The sequence below is a fragment of the Buteo buteo genome, chromosome 24 (assembly GCF_964188355.1).
Source record: "Buteo buteo chromosome 24, bButBut1.hap1.1, whole genome shotgun sequence".
Lineage (NCBI taxonomy): Eukaryota > Metazoa > Chordata > Aves > Accipitriformes > Accipitridae > Buteo > Buteo buteo.
Window position 1 is genome coordinate 13,120,841 of NC_134194.1, and position 18,975 is coordinate 13,139,815.

Here is an 18,975-nt window from a genome sequence, read left to right on the forward strand (position 1 = left end):
ACCCTTCTAATGAAGTTATTCTTTTGGGCTTTTACACATATTTTAGTAATTGACTTGCGATTTCAGTAGTTTTTTTGTGGCTCTTCTGTCAGTACTTTTCAGTACTTACAAAAACCAAAACCAAACTGGAAATACGGAAGTCCCACTGTGTCCTGTCATGATGTTACTGTAGAGGTCATCAGGAGCCTTTTGACACCCACAAACGAGGTGAAGACAGACATGGTGAGAGCTAGGGAGGGCCATCATCTGTGCAAGCAGGATAAGAAGTAACACATAATTTGAGTAATAGGTTTTGTCCCTATTTGCTGCCAGTGGAGTTGCGTTGACCTCCAGAAGGCCCAAATCCCTCATTTCTGCCAAGAACCTGCTCTAACAACTATGGACCATGGTTGGCAACATTCCCTCTCGGCCTTCTGCCCCACACTCTCCACCCTGTCCCCATTCTGTCTCTTCCGCGGTGTCCCAGCTGCCTTCGTTACCTGTTAGTTCCTATTACTCGCTCTTCACATCCTTCTCATCACAGGCAAGCTGAGTTTCATTCTCCAGACTTGCTGCTGAATTTCTGAAATTCCCAGCCACACCGAGTCTCTTATCCCTTTTCATTCCCTTTATGCTCACTTCCCTTAAGTGCATTTCAGCAGAACCTCTTCTGCTTTGAAGGTAATAAAAATAAGAGTTGCATGAAATGCTTGACTTGAATCATGTATGTTGACTAGAGTGTATACATTCCAGTTTGCATTTTATACCCAACTTTAACCTTTCCTTGTGTTTAATTCTAGGCTTTAGTTTATCAAGGAGTCATCTGCAGTGTTTAAACCAGATCCTGAATTCTCAAAGCTCAGTGATTTTCAAAAAAGCCCAACAGAAACTGCAGTTTACTTGAACTTGTGAACATTTTCACTAAACCCAGACCTCATTAACATTTTTAGGACTGCTGCTGGCATCATACTGGAATCAGAAACTTCAGATGTATTTGTGACATTCAAATTGGGCAACTAATGTATTTTCCAATGTGACTACAAGTCTCACTTCTGGTGTGCCAGCGAAGTCCATATGACCAATGCAAGTATGCAATGACATAAGATGATATTAAAACCAAATCTTGCCAATGGTTTTTACAAAAAGATCTGATTATGGGAAATGAAGAATTGTTCAAGCTGAAAGCTTGGCCAGCTTCAGAACAAGAGAACTAATGCAAATTGAACTGCTATAACAAAAATCAGGAACCTGTCCTGTAGAAGTGAATTCACTTTGGACAGCCCTGCAAAGGGCACACAGTAGTCTATACTAAGAGTTATACTGCTCTCTGCATCACACTGCTGCTTCTCCTACTACTCAGTGACACAATGCTACCTGTTAGTGTATTGAGTTTGCGTGGCAAGGTTTTGGTAGCAGGGGGGCTACAGAGGTGGCTTCTGTGAGAAGCTGCTAGAAGCTTCCCCCATGTCTGACAGAGCCAATGCCAGCCAGCTCCAAGATGGACCCGCTGCTGGCCAAGGTTAAGCCCATCAGTGACAGTGGTAGTGCCTCTGGGATAACGTGTTTAAGAAGGGAAAAAAACCTGCGCAACAGCAGCCAGAGAGAGGAGCGAGAATACGTGAAACAGCCCTGCAGACCCCCAGGTCAGTGAAGAAGGAGGGGAGGAGATGCTCCAGGCGCCGGAGCAGAGATTCCCCTGCAGCCCGTGGGGAAGACCCTGGTGAGGCAGGCTGTCCCCCTGCAGCCCAGGGAGGTCCACGGGGGAGCAGATCTCCACCTGCAGCCCGGGGAGGACCCCACACCAGAGCAGATGGGTGCCCGAAGGAGGCTGTGACCCTGTGGGAAGCCCGCGCTGGAGCAGGCTCCTGGCAGGACTTGTCACTCCACGGGAGACCCACGCTGGAGCAGTCTGTGCCTGAAGGACTGCACCCCGTGGAAGGGACCCATGCTGGAGCAGTTCGTGAAGAGCTGCAGCCCACGGGAAGGACCCACGTTGGAGCAGTTCATGGAGAACTGTCTCCCTTGGGAGGGACCCCACCCTGGGGCAGAGGAAGAGTGTGAGGAGTCCTGCCCCTGAAGAGGAAGGAGCAGCAGAGACAACGTGTGGTGAATTTACTGTAACCCCCATTCCCCATCCCACTGTGCTGCTGCGGGGGGTGGAGTTAGAGAAAATGGGGAGTGAAGTTGAGCCCAGGAAGAATGGAGGGGTGGGGGAAAGGTGTTTTAAGATTTAGCTTTATTTCTCATTACGCTACTCTGGTTTGATTGGTAATAAATTACACTAATTTTCCCCAAGTCAAGTCTGTTTTGCCCGTGACAGTAATTGGTGAGTGATCTTTCCCTGTCCTTATCTCAACCCATGAGCCTTTCTTTATATTTTCTCTCCCCTGTCCAGCTGAGGAGGGGGGAGTGATAGAGCAGCTTGGTGGGCACCTGGCATCCAGCCAGGGTCAACCCACCACAGTTAGGCAAATTAAATGTGAAGGTGAATGTTATTTTCCTGAAAACAACCACCACATTGTAAAGAAAAAATTAGATTTTATCTCACTATTGCATATGTGTTTCTTGGAAGAAAAGGCAAAAGTGATGAGAGGAATGTAGAGGAGAAGGGAAAGGAGAGAAGGAAAAGATAACGAAAAGGTAAGGAAAAGGATGATCTTGCACAAGAACCACAAGGCAGGTATTTTAAGTAGGAAAAAAATACAAGATAAGTAATTTTGAGCTGTATTAGGTACTGTGAAAGCAAATGACAGTATTAAGGTAATTTTTTGAAATGAAATATAGTGCTGTAATCCAAATTCTTTAAAAATGGAGTATGACATTCAGGTATGCCCAAAACAACTGGACTGTCAAAGTTCAATCCACCAAGAACTACTTCATGGCAGAATGCAACTTCCCCTTTCAACTTCATCTTTTGCGACTGCCTTCATTATTTTAATATTACTATTATTTAAGCATTTGTACTTTCCCTCCAATAATTTCACATTGATAGTCTTCACTGTTCCTGTGGAACTCACAAGGTCTCTACAGATTATCATGGTGTTTGATATTGAGAAATTAATATACTGAAAGATTAAGTTACCTGACTAAAGTAACACAAACACACACGATTTGCTTCTGCCACGTGCTTTAATTACAAGGTCAGTCCTCTTCTCTGTTTAGGCAAATGACTTAAAAATTGGAAAGAAATCGTATAAAGAATTTCCAACTAGAGGATGACAATGAGTCTTTTACCTATGAATCACTTCCAACCTTAATCTACATTGATGGAAAGCCACTGATCTCGAATGGGTAGCTTCATAGAAAGTTTGAGTAGTTTCAGTCCACTTTCTAATAGATAAATTCCCGTTAAAGACTCATATCAAGGGTGATCTCACTTGCAAGACTAATGCTCACAATTCATCTCAGAATTAACAAATTCCAAAAAGATTCCTAAAAAAATGTACAGTCAATTCTCTTCTTCGCTCTACTTCCCTTTTGTTATTTCTGCCTATACCCAGTTCATGTTTTTGGCTGAATCAGACAGCTCTGGTCAGCGGTTGCCATTCCTGAGGCACACGTCCCCATGGCAGTGCTGCGCTACCACGCTGGGGCTCCTCCACAGCCCAGGCAATTGCCCAGAGTCAAAGGGCTTCCAGGACCCAGAGCCAAAACATGAGAAAGACTTTGCTTTTCTCCGGGTGTACTTACAAGTCCTGGCTGCTGGAAATATTGCACCTCCTTGCCTGGCAGACAGCTCCTTTACTTTCAGCAGAGGCCGATGAGCTCTACGGCCCAGCACCAAGAGCACGTTGTTGGGAACCGGTGGCTAACATGGAAAGAAGCAGGACTGCTCCATTTTGCAGCACTGTGCTGCTAGGTGAGCTGAAGCAATCTCACAAATTTACCCTAAGGTTGCAGGAGGAGGCAGTGAGGGTCTCCAGCAGAGCCTGGATTGGAAACAACTTGCAGCCATCCAAACTCCTCACTGCCATTCTGCTACAGAGGTGGCTCCCTCTCCATGGTAGAGAAGACCCTCCACTCCATGTCTTAGGGCCCTTCTGGTCCTCCTCAGGCTATTACTGTGTCTCAGCAAACAGAATTTGCAGGGTTGAGGCGGATGCTAGAATAACTATGGACGCGAGCTCCCCTCCTCACAGGCATGGGGGCACACAGCGATATGAAATGCCACAGCTTCTTCAGTGTCCGTGACCATTTATTCTGTGTTGGTTGTCTGTCTTCATAAGCATTCAAACTTCTTGCTTCCATAGGAACAAAATCATAAAGTAATTAAAGAATGGAGTATCTAAGGAGGCAATGTAATCCTTATACACTTGACTTCCTATCTCACGGGTGGGTGGAAAATCTCCCCGGTAGCTTCACTCCCATGACATCAAGAGACCTCTTACAAGGCTAGTAGGGGTATGAAATGGGGAAACTCACTGGGGCAATTTTCTTTTCTTCCTCTTTCATTTTCCACATGTGTGAATATAATGCCCTTAATTGGTAGATTCAAGTTTAAAAAGATGTAGCTGACAATGAAAAGAAAGACCATGCCTTTCAGTAATGGTCAAAGAGTTCATATGTCCATATTTTTTGCCCTGAGGAAGAATGATAAAAAGCACAAAGAAATTTATCCCCTTTGAGATATCTCTTTATGAGATATCTTTCCTCTAAAAAGAAATGCTTATTAAAAAAAAAGAAATTGGAAGAGACACCTGGATCAGCAAGATCAATTCCACATCATCACAACTACACAAGAGAAGTTTACTCCAAATCATCCCCTGAACAGCCCCTTCCCAAGCCATGAAATGCCCCTCTAAATACCTTTAAAATTGAAGGTTACAAAACCAGTGTCTCACAGTAACACAGCAGGAAACACCAATGACGTTATATTGAGTATAATAAGCATAATGAGTCCCTCCAACTCCAGGGAATTTGAGACAAAACACCTGAAAAAAGGACCAGTTCTCTTGCTGCCAGAAAAATGCAAAAGAAGTTCCCAAAGTCCTCTACTGAATCTCACTGAAAAGTCCTCTCTGATCCTTATCCCATTAATCAGCCTAACACCAAATATGTGAGCAAAATATATTCTTAACTTAGTTGCTCTAAGTTGTGCTTTATAGGGAACAAATCAAAAAGTTAGGCAAAATCAGCCTTTCCTCACTCTTCCAGAGACTTTCGTTGTTTACTGGTATGGTACATAGGCAGAACAAATACTGTGTTCTCTCCCCAAAACAGAGGCCTTGGAGGGGGGGGTGGTTGAAAGCAGGACAGGCATTTTGAGGTCAGAAGTAAACTGGCTGGGGCACTCTGCATGCTGGTTGCTGTGTGTGGCTGCCCTCGCCAAGGCTATGAGCGGTTGAGTGAGTTAGCTGGAAGACGCTCCTCCAGCAGGACAGACATGCCCCCATACAGCTCAGGTCCTGGATAAAAAAATTGCAGCCTCAGACCTTTGAGTTACAACTCAGTGGTGGTAGTCCTGACATTAAACTGCATCCCATGAATACGAAGTCTTTACATAATCTTTGATTTTGTTATTTTTCATCTACGAGGGTTTGTTCAGAAAATGCTCAAGTACTGCATAGCGGGGGCAGGGGGGGTCTCCCTACATCTCTGCTACCAGTTCACAGACAATTTATCCCTTTGGTTAAAAAAAAATCTGGAAAGAAAAATCCACCCTTGTTTGCTTTCCAAACCACTGTTGCATTGTGTTAGAAGTTGTCTGATTTTTTTAATCACCCAAGCAACAATAGTAGTGTATCACAAACAAACATACCACAAGCATTTTACAAACTCTACAGTCCTCTTATCATGAATCTCAACCTTTATCTCTCATCTTGGCAAACACATACCCACAAGTTTCCCTAGAGGTTTCACTGCTGCTAGAAAAGATCCTGTTTTGTGGATCCCCTTGTTAAAACACTGTCAGAACATCACTGACATAGTATTCCCAAATCAGTTTCTCAGTTCTCCAATATTTTCTCTGTAGTCTTTGAGAGTTAGACAGTTTTGACAACAGCATTGTGTTTTGAGAAAAAAATACAACACAAACACACACATGCAAACCCGTATTTAGAATTGAGGAATGGTATCATCTTCTTGAGGTGAAAAAAAAAAAATCTATATTTTCTTTTAAGTATTATGGGAAAGGTACCCTTTTCATTGAAAAAGGCTTCTTCATTTTTCCATAGACTTGTTTCAAATACAGATAGTTAAATAAGATCTCAGCTTCTTAGCCCTCAGAAGTTAGATTTTGTGCCATAAAATTTCCCACCTTAGAGGTGATTCTCCAATGCACAGTGTGTCCTGAACCACAGTCTTCAGACATTAGCATTATGCATTCTCCCTGCCCCTAGCATCCTTCAATTAGTAGGTGTAATGACCCGAAACAGCTTTAAAATATCAAAATTGTTTATGTAACAGGGTGTTTTGTTAAAGCCTAATTTACTTCACATTATTGGCATGACTATCTTGCCATGAAGTGAATAAGGAAAGCAAGAGAGCATTTCCCATGTGTAAACCTGCTCCCTTAAATCTTCTCTTGCTTCTTACCATGTTTAAATCCAGCCAGGCTTACCCATTTGCACATACCCAGTTTGCAAGTACAGCCTAAAAATCAAACTGATACACTTTCCAAAGGCTGAACAAAACCATGAAAGAAACAAGCCCTACTATTGCCTCTGTTTCCTAAGAATTTCTTAAAAGGTTGAGGGATATTCTCATCTCTAGGCAATACCTAGCTTTCCTGTATTTTTCACAGTAGCTCTAACAATTTAGTCCAAGATTGTCTTAAGCAGAAATCAGAGTATCATGTTCAACATTATTATAAGTGATTCCAAATCTGCCCAACCACCAACTGAGCTATAAGGTTTGAAATTTTTTCTTAATAAAAGGTTGTTAAGGACTCAACTCAAAAAGGATTTGTACCATGGTTATATTTCATTAAACACTCAGATACAGCAGCTGGCACAAGAGAATCTCTCTGCAGCTTGTACAAGCACTGAATTTTGATCAAGGTGTCAGGCAGACATGGATGCTTGAGTCTAACTTTCTGATTCTCTTCAGATACTGTTGGGGTTCCTGAAGCTACTAAGCAGCAAGAAAATCATCCACATTCTGTGGAGTAAATGCCTTTGTGCACAAAAAGAAAGAAAAATAAATTACTCGTACAGTACCTACCTTTCTGAAATTAAGGCTCTGGCTCTCCTATGTGAGAAATAATACCTTGTTCCACCATTCCATGGCTACATTTTAATGAGTTTTAGATTTCATATCAACACATGCGAGTCAGCCCAAACTTTCCATTCCTGACGCATGTTCCAGTTTATCTTTCTTGGCCGGCTTAACATCTACCAAGAATTTCTATGTTGTATTTAGCAAAGCAGAAGACCTGCAAAACCAACATCACATTTTGTGATTAAAACATTAACTGGCATTGTTTTCACAAAGCATCATGAATCACTCTTTTTTTACCACTCCCCATTCTTTCTAAGTTGTGATTATAGACATCTGGGAGACATCATTAGCTTTGCTCCATGTTTGGCTAATCAAGGTGGTCAAAAGGCCACAGCTCCACAAAGCACCATTCAAGTGTTTCTGAAATCTCATCTGAAAGACATTTTGCAGCACTCAATCAAGTGCTGAGAACCAAAAGTGTGAATTTGGTTCTTAATGACACAGTAACACCTCAGGTGTTACAGACTAGAACATCCACGATTCTCCTTAGGATCCCAAAGGATTCCCCTCCCCTTATCTTTGACTAAATTCTGCAGTTTCTAGTTATTGAAATTTTGCCTTTGAAATCCATGGGAGTTTGTAATTAAGGATTACAGAATTTGGGACCTTGGAGCACTTTCAAGGAAACAGAAACTGTTTGTTCAGAGACTTCCTAACTCTAATTATTTCTAGGCTCAAGTAGTAATTTTTTTACTTATGAATTTTTAATTTGGTAGAGTGACAGACTTAGTTATATATGAATATACACACTAGAGGTTGCAAAAGAAGGTATGTTGCCAAGAAACAAACATCTATTTCTTCAATTAGCTTAGAAAATTAAAGGGAAGTATAATAGCTTCATGTTATAAAAATGTGGTGTGTTGAGGAATAATATTCTGAAAACAAGGAAATTGCCTGTGAACCAAAATACAGGTGGACCTTACTGAGGCTTATACAACATTTGTTAAATTCACTTTAAATAATTAGTCTCCCACTTCCCTCATCTCCTAATCTGTGAGCCACTTGCAAAAGCAAAGCAGCAACATACTGAAAGAAAGCTAATTATCTCTGTATGTCAAATGTGACTTTAGCTTCAAAATTGAAAGAACCATGAGAAAGCACTTCCTACAAGGATTTCTATCCCAAGAAACTACAGATTTTTAGATCAATTCAAAGATAATTCACCTAATTTAATTCCTGTACTTTTGGAGATTCCCACTGCAGAAGCATTCATAGAGTACAAAGAGAACCAAGCAGAAAGGTCTGGCTAGAAAGAAGTAGCTTTGAGTATGAATCTAAGGAATTCCTCATGTTCTTGTCTTCTCAGAGACCATCAGAGCAACAACACACATGGGTCTGTGCACACCTGAGAGCCAAGCCCTAAAACCAAAACATCCCTTCCCCTACAAAGCTGGACTCCACAGCAATTTATACCTTCCAACAAAAGGGTGTGTTTAGGAAGGTGTTTCAACTAGGAATTAGCTGTGAGCACCTGTGTCCTGTTATCTCTGAAACTTGGAAGGAGGCTAGCAAAGCAGAGTCTTCATACAAGACAAAGCAAGGCAATACAGGACACAAGGAGATTAAGAGAGAATGATTTTACTAAAAAAATAGTTCCATTTCTAAGAAATATTAGTCTTCACTGAAGTTGCATCAAGGGGATGAAAATGGTCTCATAATCAGAATCTAAACTCAGTGGTCATTAGGGCACCAGATTATATAGCTCTAGAGGATTAGTGGTAATTCCCTCACAGTCTCTAAGGCTGAAATCAAAAGGGATAGTAAAAACACAGTTCAGGCCTCTTCTATACTGGCACTCTCTGGCCTTATTGTGGGTGGAAAAGTTTGAACCTTATGGTGATATTCTCAGTATTTTCATACTCTCACCTGCCCTCGAAGTTTGCTGCCTTAAACATATAAAAAGTCTTCAGATATTCCTGTATTCAAAATGTGATGTGATCAATCTTTACAATGAGAAATTGAGAGACTTTGTTTTCATGCAAGCTATCAGCTTGAGCTAAACACCACAGAAAACCTCATCTTAAGATCCTAGGGAAGATGTGACTTTATTCTTAACTCTGGAGAATTAATCAATGTCTCATGACATACAAGGAAAGCTAAGATGTGAGATAGAGAGATATGTGAGAAGCTGTATCATTTACTAGAATTCTGTACTTAAGTTGGTCAGGCACCTGGTTAGACATGAGGAAGGAGAGGAGGATACAGACAGGGAGTGTTTCGTGACTATGTAAATGGCATTTGCCTGGGAATGCTCAAATAAAGCCAGAGACCTCTGTTCTCTTGCTTTGGTTCTTCCACACAAGCAACAAAATAAAACTACCTAAAAAGTAAGAAAGCTTAAGAACTTTCCGTTCATAGAGATAAGTACAAGTTATGGCATATAGACACCTTGGAAGATTTGAATCCCTAACATGCAGTGTGTCTCAAGAACTCTGAACTATGAATCTTGTCTTCAATGGCTAGACTTAGAGTGCACATTTCAGTTTTGGCAGATTAATCCTTGCATATGTGCACAGCATAGGATGTGTCATCCCACAGGTGTTATAAGAGACGGTGTGTGTTTCATCCCAGACCAAGCATGGCACACCTAGGCTCACCCAGCACTGTAAGTTGAACCTGGGAGGTTTTTTTCCAGTCCCAGTTGACCTTGGGCCTCTCTCTGTAAGTGTAAGAAGTATAAACTGAGGCTGGCATGATGCCTTGCTTGCTTTCCTCATATTCAGATCTTTTCAGCCTCGTATTAAAACCAGCCTTGTTTTGCTTAAATTAACACTTCTACTATTAGCATCATGTCTTGGTGACAAAGGACATAAAAAGTACTAACAGTAACAGGATGCTTGAAAATGGAAGTAGAAGAACTGCTGTTGTATAACAGAGGTTACTAGAAATTCCCCTTCTGGTTCCAGACCACTGCACTCTTTGCAATCAACTGTCATCCAGCGCAGGTTGCACTCATTCCCTGTAGTAGCTCCAGAAACACCTTAGCAAAAGCACTCTCTTTGGGGGACGGGGCAATGACAAAGCAACCTCCCACAGACCAGTCTTTGTCAAGGAGGGGCCGAACAAGAGAAGTTCCTCCTTAATAGTTACATGGCCCTGAATATCACTACGGTTAGTGCAAGTGATGCTAGAAGCATTACTGTCAGATTCAACTCATCTTGAAGTGCTATATTGCTACCTAGAACTGGTCGGATGGAAAAAATGAGTACACAATGTAGCACCTAGTTATTCTTTGAATCTGAATAAATAGCCAGAATTCTGCTGTTTGACTAGAAAAATGCGTAGGTAGGTAAAGATAATATGTCTGGGGAAACCCAGAGTGCATTACTACTACATGAACACATTTGTAGGTGGGAAGAAACAACAGAGCATAGTTATTGCCTGAGGAATATGTCTTGCATCTGGTTCTCTTTGGGCACGGGGCCACACGGATGTCTGCAGTTGTGGGTCCCTGACACATCTGCACAAGGTGACACGCAGCAGCACAGTCCAGAGGGAAGAGGAGAGGCAGCGTTGCAGTGTGAATGCAGGGGAGCCCCGAGTCTCCATAGTGGAAGCAGCCTGTGGCACAGAATAAACGTGCTCTTTCCGTGCTCAAGGCATCGGATGCAACTGGTCTGATGTTTGCAGAATGCAAATGCACTGGAGCAAAAAACCCAAGAAATTGCACGTTACGTTTGTGCTGCGTGGATATTTGGGTGTGATTTCTTTTCTCTGAGGTTTCACAATACATAGCTGTTTGGGACTGCAAGGCGTAAAATATCCCCAACAATACTTGAGTTTTACTACGGTGAAGTTCCATGGACAGAGAGGATGGTCTTTTGGGCAGCTGCCATCATTTTGAGAGCAGCAAAAAAAAATCCAGCAACTTTGTGTTTAGGACCGTTGCATATACTAGGCTTGAGTGGTGGGGAAAAACATTTTGTACATTTTGTTCCAGTTACAAACAAATGTTGATCTGACCATATTTTGGGGACTGTTTTGTGATTCATAAATATTTATATGCTTGGAGTTCCAAGCTCCAATATGTCCTGAATGAATTTCTAACAATATTACATGTTTATTTGAAATGTCTTCATCAAGAATGCCTGCTGAGTTTGCTTTGCTATATAATTCTTATGGAAAGACTTGCTAGAGGAAAATAGTGCCCATTAAATATTTCACATGAAATGTCTAACTATTGGGCAGTTATGCAAATTTGATTGAATTGTTTCTGTTAGTTACAATAAACAATAGAATCATACTGAAACAATGTAATTCCAAATTGAATGTTCTGTTCTTATATTCATAACTAGAGTCACATTGGTTATTTACGTAAGTCATCCTGCCAGAACAGAACTACTATCACATAACTCATTACCATGACAGTGCAAACAGCACATGATGAGTACTCACTGAACATTTCTAATGTAACCAAAGTCAGAGAAATATGAAATTTAATGTAATTGTTCTGAAGAAAATATGCAGCTGGATCTCTCTATTCCTTTATAAATAATAGAAGTGTGAAAAGTTACCTGACTGCCCTGAGATTTATTTTATTGCTTTAACTGGAATTAAACTAATGAGAGTCTCTTAATTTGTTAATAGTAATAGACACATTGTTCTGACTCTTTGACAAATTTAGAATGATAATTGAGAATGAACAAACTGAACAATGCATTTTAGTGATTACATTGGCTAAACCCCTGAGATAAATATATTGACCAATTTATGTTACATAAATCCCTCCAAATCCTTAAAAGAATTTGAAATTAGAAATAGAAGCTGAAATTTAAAACAGTTTTATTCCCTAGGAACCTTGAATGATTGTTCCTCCGTGACAACTACATGTAAAAATGGAAGTTTTTAATATATTCCTTTCCTAAGTATTTCATATTTAAACTCATTGCCTTTTTGCCTTTCCCATTCCTTACCTAGTCTAGAAAGATGTCAGTGAAGATAAAAATAGACCTTTATCCATTTTTAGGGTCTATTTTTATCCTCCTGCTGTGGTTCTTTATTGTTCAGTGTTGAAAACCATTTTTTCTGCTTTGGCAAGAAGACACTGTTTCTCACATTCATTTCCTTTAAAGATAAACTAATTTGGATTGGTTTTGCAAGTTTTCTATTATTTTGAAGAAAGCTTTTTTAAAAAAGGTAAAATGTATTGGAAATTCAGAGGTTCAGTATGGTCATTAAAGGACAATGCATGAAAACCTTTAGTTAACTTCTTTACTTTAGATGCTGATGCTCAAGGACTCAGCCACTAGAGGGTAACATAAGATAAGAAAAAAGGGAACTTAATGCCCTCCCACTTGAGCTTGTTTCCACAACTTAGAAGAAGTTCAGATCACAACTTAGAAGAAATTCAGATTTTAGTGACAAAGTTTATTCGGTTATTTTCTAAGACTGCTTGGTCACAGTAAAGAGCTGCTGCTGCATACTCTAAGGTGACATGGCGGAGCCACAGCTAAGGACAAAGACACCTGTACAAAGGGAGGTGTACTTGGGAGAAGGAGGATGAGCTGGCAGTTTCTCTACTTAAAAAGCTACATTGACACAGGGAATGCTCTGTAAGCTCTAATGAAAGCGGAAGCACTGAAGACAACTGGCAAAAGTTAATTTCAATGTTGCTCTCCGGCAGGTGAGCCTAAATCGCCCCAAAGCTGCTATTTTTCCAAAGTGAAAGTGAAATTTGGCCTAATGGAAATTTGGCCTTACAAGTGAGAAATCAGGTTTTCTAATGGAAGCACAGAAAGTAAAGTTAGAAAAGACCTTCCTATTTGGGCCTAAACAAATGCAACTAAAAGCCTTGGGAACTTTTCCGTGACCTTTACAGGCTGGATGGAAGGGCCACTGAATGCTTCCCAGACACCAATGTCTAGGTCAGGACTACAGACCACACTACAGAGCTAACTTAGTTTATAATTTGAAGTGTGTCATCCTCTCTACTTTCAAGTGACTTAAGAACAAAGGTTTCTGCAAGTTTCTTGGTGATAAATACCTCTGCACTGACTCATATAGGAAATTGCTGAATGACATGCAATAGCTGTTGCATTCTCAAATCTTTATGCACAAGGTCAATACAAAATGTTCTAGGCACTATACTATGCAAGCTGTTTGATTTTGCTGGGATTTAATTTCCCCAACTTTTCCTTCTTTTCATTTATTCAGCGCAAATGAATTTACAGATATTGCTTATGTCAACAGGGTCAGCACTGAAACCTGTGAGCTGATCAAAAATGTCTATGAATACCACATCTGACTGACCTGTATTGGATTCAGATCAAACACACTGGCAAGAAAAGAAATCCATCTATAGTAGCAATATTTTAACATGTTATGAAAATAAATGCTGTGATGACGATTACAGATAATTTTTTTTTTTTTTTTTCCAGATAGCACATACAGTGAACTTTGCTGCATGTATAGGTAGGCTTGGGTCTGAAGTAAGCAGAACTGCAGCCCTATTAACAAATCTAAGCTTGTCATCAATACATTTGCTTTTTGTCCTTGGGAGTCCACGAACTACTTCTCATGCCCAAGAAAGGTCTGTCAACTATTGGGTGATGACTTTGTGGTGAGGGTGGAAAGAAGTGTGAACACAGGGAAAGGAAGAAGACATTTCATATTGCCTGTGTCTAGGACCTTAACAGCTTAATCTCTATTTGGGGTGTACACAGGCAGTGTAGTGAGTGGGAGAGAGCCTGCTCCAGCTGCAGCCAAATCTGATGCTTGCTTTGAGCCTTCCCTTATATTCTATCTCCATTTGTACTCTGAAATTTGGCACACAGTTTTTTATTCCAGACTGGAAGGCATCCACCAGATCCCACTAATGGCCTCCACACCTGGAGCTGTGCACATGCTGCCTTACCTTGTCATCCCCTGAGATCCGAGGAAAATTCTACAGTTTGGGCCTCCAGAGTCTGGTATGTGAAAGGTGTCCAAGATCTTGCAGTAAAGCTGCTATATACAGCCAGCGTTATTTTGTCTAACAGCTCCTGACACTTTACTCCATCAATCATATGGCTCCTTCCATGGTAAAATCCTAAAAGATTTCCTGTGAGGAAATAGACACAAATTAACAATAAGCTCTTCCTCTTTTGGGAGAATTATGGGCTGATAGACCATATGGAGGAGATACTCTGAAAAAGTGTGGAATCACACTTTGTTAAGAAATACATGCTTAAAGTATGTAGATTCCGATCTGCTACACTTGTTTAAAAAAGTTTGGTCAAGTCAAATCACTCCCAAATGTAGACTTTAGCATGTAAGACCAAGAGATGCCTTCATCATATTAAAATATGCTTAGAAGTGTACTCAGAGCTTGCAAGCTTAACAAGTATGCATTCTCCTGCAGTAGTCACAGCTCACACACTTCAGTATTGTTCCACCACATACAAACACTTCAATAAAACTAATTAGAAAAAAGAAATGAGAATTTGAAATATACCAGAAGATCAATAACTACTGGGATTTCAAAGGCACTTAATTGTAAAACTCCCCCTGTCCACATTACCTGTCTCTATAACACTCTAATTACTACTGAAAATCTCTTTATAACTGGAAAGGAATTTTTTTTTATTATTCAAGCTAAGAAAAATATGGTCAGCACAAGCAGTGAGGTAAAGCCTTTTTAAGCCTTTGATCAAGTATTATTTGGAATTATTTTATTACAGTATAGTCTATGGTTTATACCAAAACCTATATTTTTCAATTTATCCTTTTATTTCATCCCATTTTGAGGTGTTTCAAGTAAAAGGAGAATGTTTTTGGTTTTAACTGAGTTGTTTTGGAGGACAAATTTCTACTGTTGGGTTTTTCACTACTGGCTGTTCATTATTATGGAGTCATACAGGATAAATGCTGCTCACCAAACTGCCGACTAAAGCTTTCAAAGTCAAAAATGACAAGTGGCATGCCATGAATAAGGGCGGCCTGGTGCAGGTATTTCTATATTTATGCTTGTATTTTAATAGGCCTTAGGATTTGTGAATATGTTCACAAAGGAAGCAGGCATGTCCTGACTATTCAAACAGTTTTTCTCCATAAATAACAGCAGAACAGGTTTGTTATGTCCTCTTGTGGGAATTGTGAACCCTTTCAGTATTAGATGGAAAGGAAGTTTGCACCCTGCCTTTGGAAATGCAAAATCTTTAAATCCTAATAAACTAGTCAGGGACAGGGTGAGGGCTGTAAAGATCTGAAAACACTGCAAAGCCATAAGGCCTGTAGTCTTTGTGAGGGACGGAAGGGGACAAGAAGCAACAAGCCAACTACTGTATCAAGCTCTTGTAAATATTCATTTTAACTCATTTCAACCTCCTTATCCAGAAACTCTTCAAAAAAGGCAAGATATTTCTAAATCAAAACCCTTAAAACAGAAAACCAGGCAACAAAATCCACTGTCCCCCCAGTTTTCAAAGATTAAGGAAAAAAAATTCTTGTGCTTAAGAGGTGTATGAATTATGAAAGTGGAGTTTTCTCTTCCAGAGAGCCATCAAACCCAGAGACAGGCAAAGAAGCAAATCTTTCAATGCCTTATCTAATTCCCATTAAAGTCTCTCTTAGATATCATGTCTATTGAGTGGGCAGCACTGGAGCAACCCCCTACCATGATTTCTTAGCAGAAGTGTAGAATCCAGTGGCAGCTTTGCTTCACAAGGAAAGCCAGCATGTCTCCCTCATGGTTATATGCTGCTGAAAATTATGTTGCTACAGAAAATGGGTTTCTGTAGAATATCTCAAACATACTCTGCACTCAAACCATTGCTCCTCAGAAGCAATGATGAAGCAATGAGCAACATCAAAGAAAATTGCAACTTGTCAGCTAAATCTTAATAAAATAAAAGGAAACAATCTTAAATATTGGGGGATTTTAACCAGAAAATGATGACAACAACAGAGCAAAACAAAAAGGCCGTTCCTTGTCAGAAAGTCAAGTTCATATCCTCTGATGTTACTTAGTGAGAAAGTAGACAGTCATCGGGCCAGTGGAGGGGAAGAGAAATTTATTCTACATTATGGATCTATTTTGGGATAGGCTGAATATCCTGTCTCTTGCCATTTGCCACTTGCTACAGGGAAGCTGAGATAACTTTGTACTTTTGACTTAAGTTAGAATGGATGGATCTTCCCAAAATATCTGTTAAAAATAAACTACATTTTTATCACAGCAGCATCAAGCAGTGCAGGTCAAATGGATGCTTTTTATTTTTTTTCTCCTGATTCCACTCTACTTGGTCCACTAAACATCAAAGTCATTGTGGGGAAAACATCCTCAAAGGTATCAGAATTGAAGTAGGAGTTAATTTGTCCTCAAGCAGCCAGCTAGAAAAATTCTTGCAAAAGGTTGTTGCTGTCTGTCTGGGATGATTTAGGGAATGTAATAAACTTACTGCTGATCTAGTTTTCAGTGCAAGTAAGAAGCAAAATAGATGCATTAACTCTTCAGGGCCTAACTATTTCCTTTTCATAAACACTGAAAGTAAATGATTGTCTGCTGCTGTAGACCCTAGAATCCAAATTTAGTTACATAGTTGACATAGATGTGTCCTTAAACATCAACAAGTTAATACTGCTGAGAGTAATCATAGAATAACTTAGAAAGGCTCTGCTGAGGTCATCTACTAAATTATTGAGTCAGTTTACACACCTAAATTTAAGCACATACTAAAGTACCTTGTTAAACTGAGACCCAGGCAACTACACTAGTTGTCCCTTTTGATTAATCCCTAAGTTGTGAGCCAGCCCTGTCACTGAACAGATTTTTTCCCCCTTCTCTGTTGTGATTGTCTGTATCCACTGATTCTCTTCAGCTGATTATTTCCTAATTCTGCCAAGAAAATTAACTTATTAGGTCCTCCAAAGGGTTTTGCTTTTACCAGTATAACCGTTTCTGCAACTGTTTTAATTCTTATCAGGATTTGGCAAGATTAACTTAATACAAGTCTTTTCTCTTTCTCCATTAAAAAAAAGCAAAATTCAAAGATAAATTGCTCTGACTATACTACCTCTTGCTTTTCCTGTCTTCCCTATTTCTGGTTTTAAACTGGCTTTTCCAAGTCTGTCTTGTCTTGATTTTGCTAGTATCTGCAAATTGAAGGGATCGTCTTTCCATTTATTTCACAAAGTTAGTGGGGTCTTGTTATAACTGTACTGTTTTTTTTAGGGGAAACCGTGATAAAAATGAAATCAAACACACAATGTGCTCTTGAAAGCCAGATTTGCAGACCCTTGTGAATGCTTAAAAATTAAAAAAAGGACCAAGATCTTTAGTCTTAGGAGAGCTGACATACCAAAATACTTCTACTGTATTTGAAAATCAGAGAACTCTTATTTCTTACTAGACTCAGCAAGATGGAGGTCATATTGCAGAATGGAGCCAGGGCATAAAAGGTTGGAGGACCAGAAGGACCAGACCAAGCCCTGTGCTTATTAGGGTCAGCACAGCTGGGCTTAGAGGCATGGGACAACCCAATTCCATCATACCAGCATGTGGATTTCCACTTACGCTTTTATGACTACAGGGTTACTTACTAGTAACAAGACTCCTGGGAAACTGCAATATACATCCCATACCTCCTTTCTGTGTCAGGTACGTTGCAGATTTCCACCTCCTCCTGCCTCCAGACTTAGCAGAAAATGTTCAGCCTCCTAGCTGGCCACTTCACTGCCTTAGTTTCCCTATCTTTGTGGGGCAGAGGAAGCAACTGGACAAGTTTAGGCCCAGATTACCCTACTGGTTCGGTTCCTTGAAGATGGCAATGAAATTAAATACCTGTTCTGTATGGCTCTATAATAAAAATACCAAATAGCCTTTCCCCAGCTATTCACATGGAAGGGACAACACTAAATCAAAATCTAAGGGACTTTTTTCCTCTCTGTGGTATGATTCAATACATATAATATGTAGCTTTTAATAACTTCTTTTTAACGTCACTAGTGATACTAATCTGGGAGTTTCACGTCACTGGTGTTTATTTGCATAACAGCCTTCCAGCTGAATTTGGCACAATTCCTATTGCTCAGACAAAAAAAAAAAACAAAAGTTGTGTGCTGATCAGGATGCACATTTTGGGGATGCCTTCAACACAATTTTCTCCCATACTCACCACTGTATCAATAACAGTTCATTTTTTCATGGCATAACACTAATCAGCATTCACTGCCGTTGTACTTTGCCAGTACTGCTACAAAGCACGTCCTGGTGCTGTACATTAGAATATCACAGCTACCACAAAATTAGTGACACAATTAGCAACCACCTCTGGAGACTTTGATTTCAGGTGACTTGCTCAGCAGCTATCCCTTCTGTCCGTTCAGGCAGATCACTGACTGACTCAGTCTATGACTTTCTGAGCCTCCAACAAGAAGGCAGTCTTGCACAGAACAGTGCTTTGCTATGCAGCTGATTTACCCCACAAAGTTCACCCTGGGCAGTGGCTGAGACAGCTCCTCCATCGACATAGTATGCAATCAAGTAATTAAGGATTGTAGTGTAATGCATAAACATAAGATGGCTGATTTAATGTTCATCAGACAAGACTAGCTATAGCATTGCCTTGACTGGACAAGGCATAACCCCTTAGAGCAAGGGAAGAAATTCCCTGATGAGTCTGCAATGTCCTTTCATTGTACCTGGAACAGCTACTCTCAAAGGCCTCTGCCTAGCAGCTGGATCATCAGTCTCATTCTCCGTAGTTCCTACTAAGATAGTTTTTTCATGGCAATTAGCAAAGTGGTATCACTATCTACAGACCAAGAAAGGAAGCAGATGTGTGCATTAAATGGTACCAC

The 18,975-nt window shown here is 40.3% G+C and overlaps 1 protein-coding gene across 1 annotated transcript in view; it reads right to left on the minus strand.

Annotated features, from left to right (window-relative positions):
* Positions 1 to 14,231, minus strand: part of IL12B (interleukin 12B) — a 47,079-nt gene extending 32,848 nt beyond the window's left edge. The window contains exons 1-3 of the mRNA XM_075056693.1: positions 14,051 to 14,231; positions 7,141 to 7,351; positions 110 to 246 (exon numbers count right to left, since the gene is read on the minus strand). The gene's annotated coding sequence lies outside the window, so the exon portion shown is untranslated. The remainder of the gene's footprint in view (positions 1 to 109; positions 247 to 7,140; positions 7,352 to 14,050) is intronic.
* Positions 14,232 to 18,975: the final 4,744 nt, after the last annotated feature.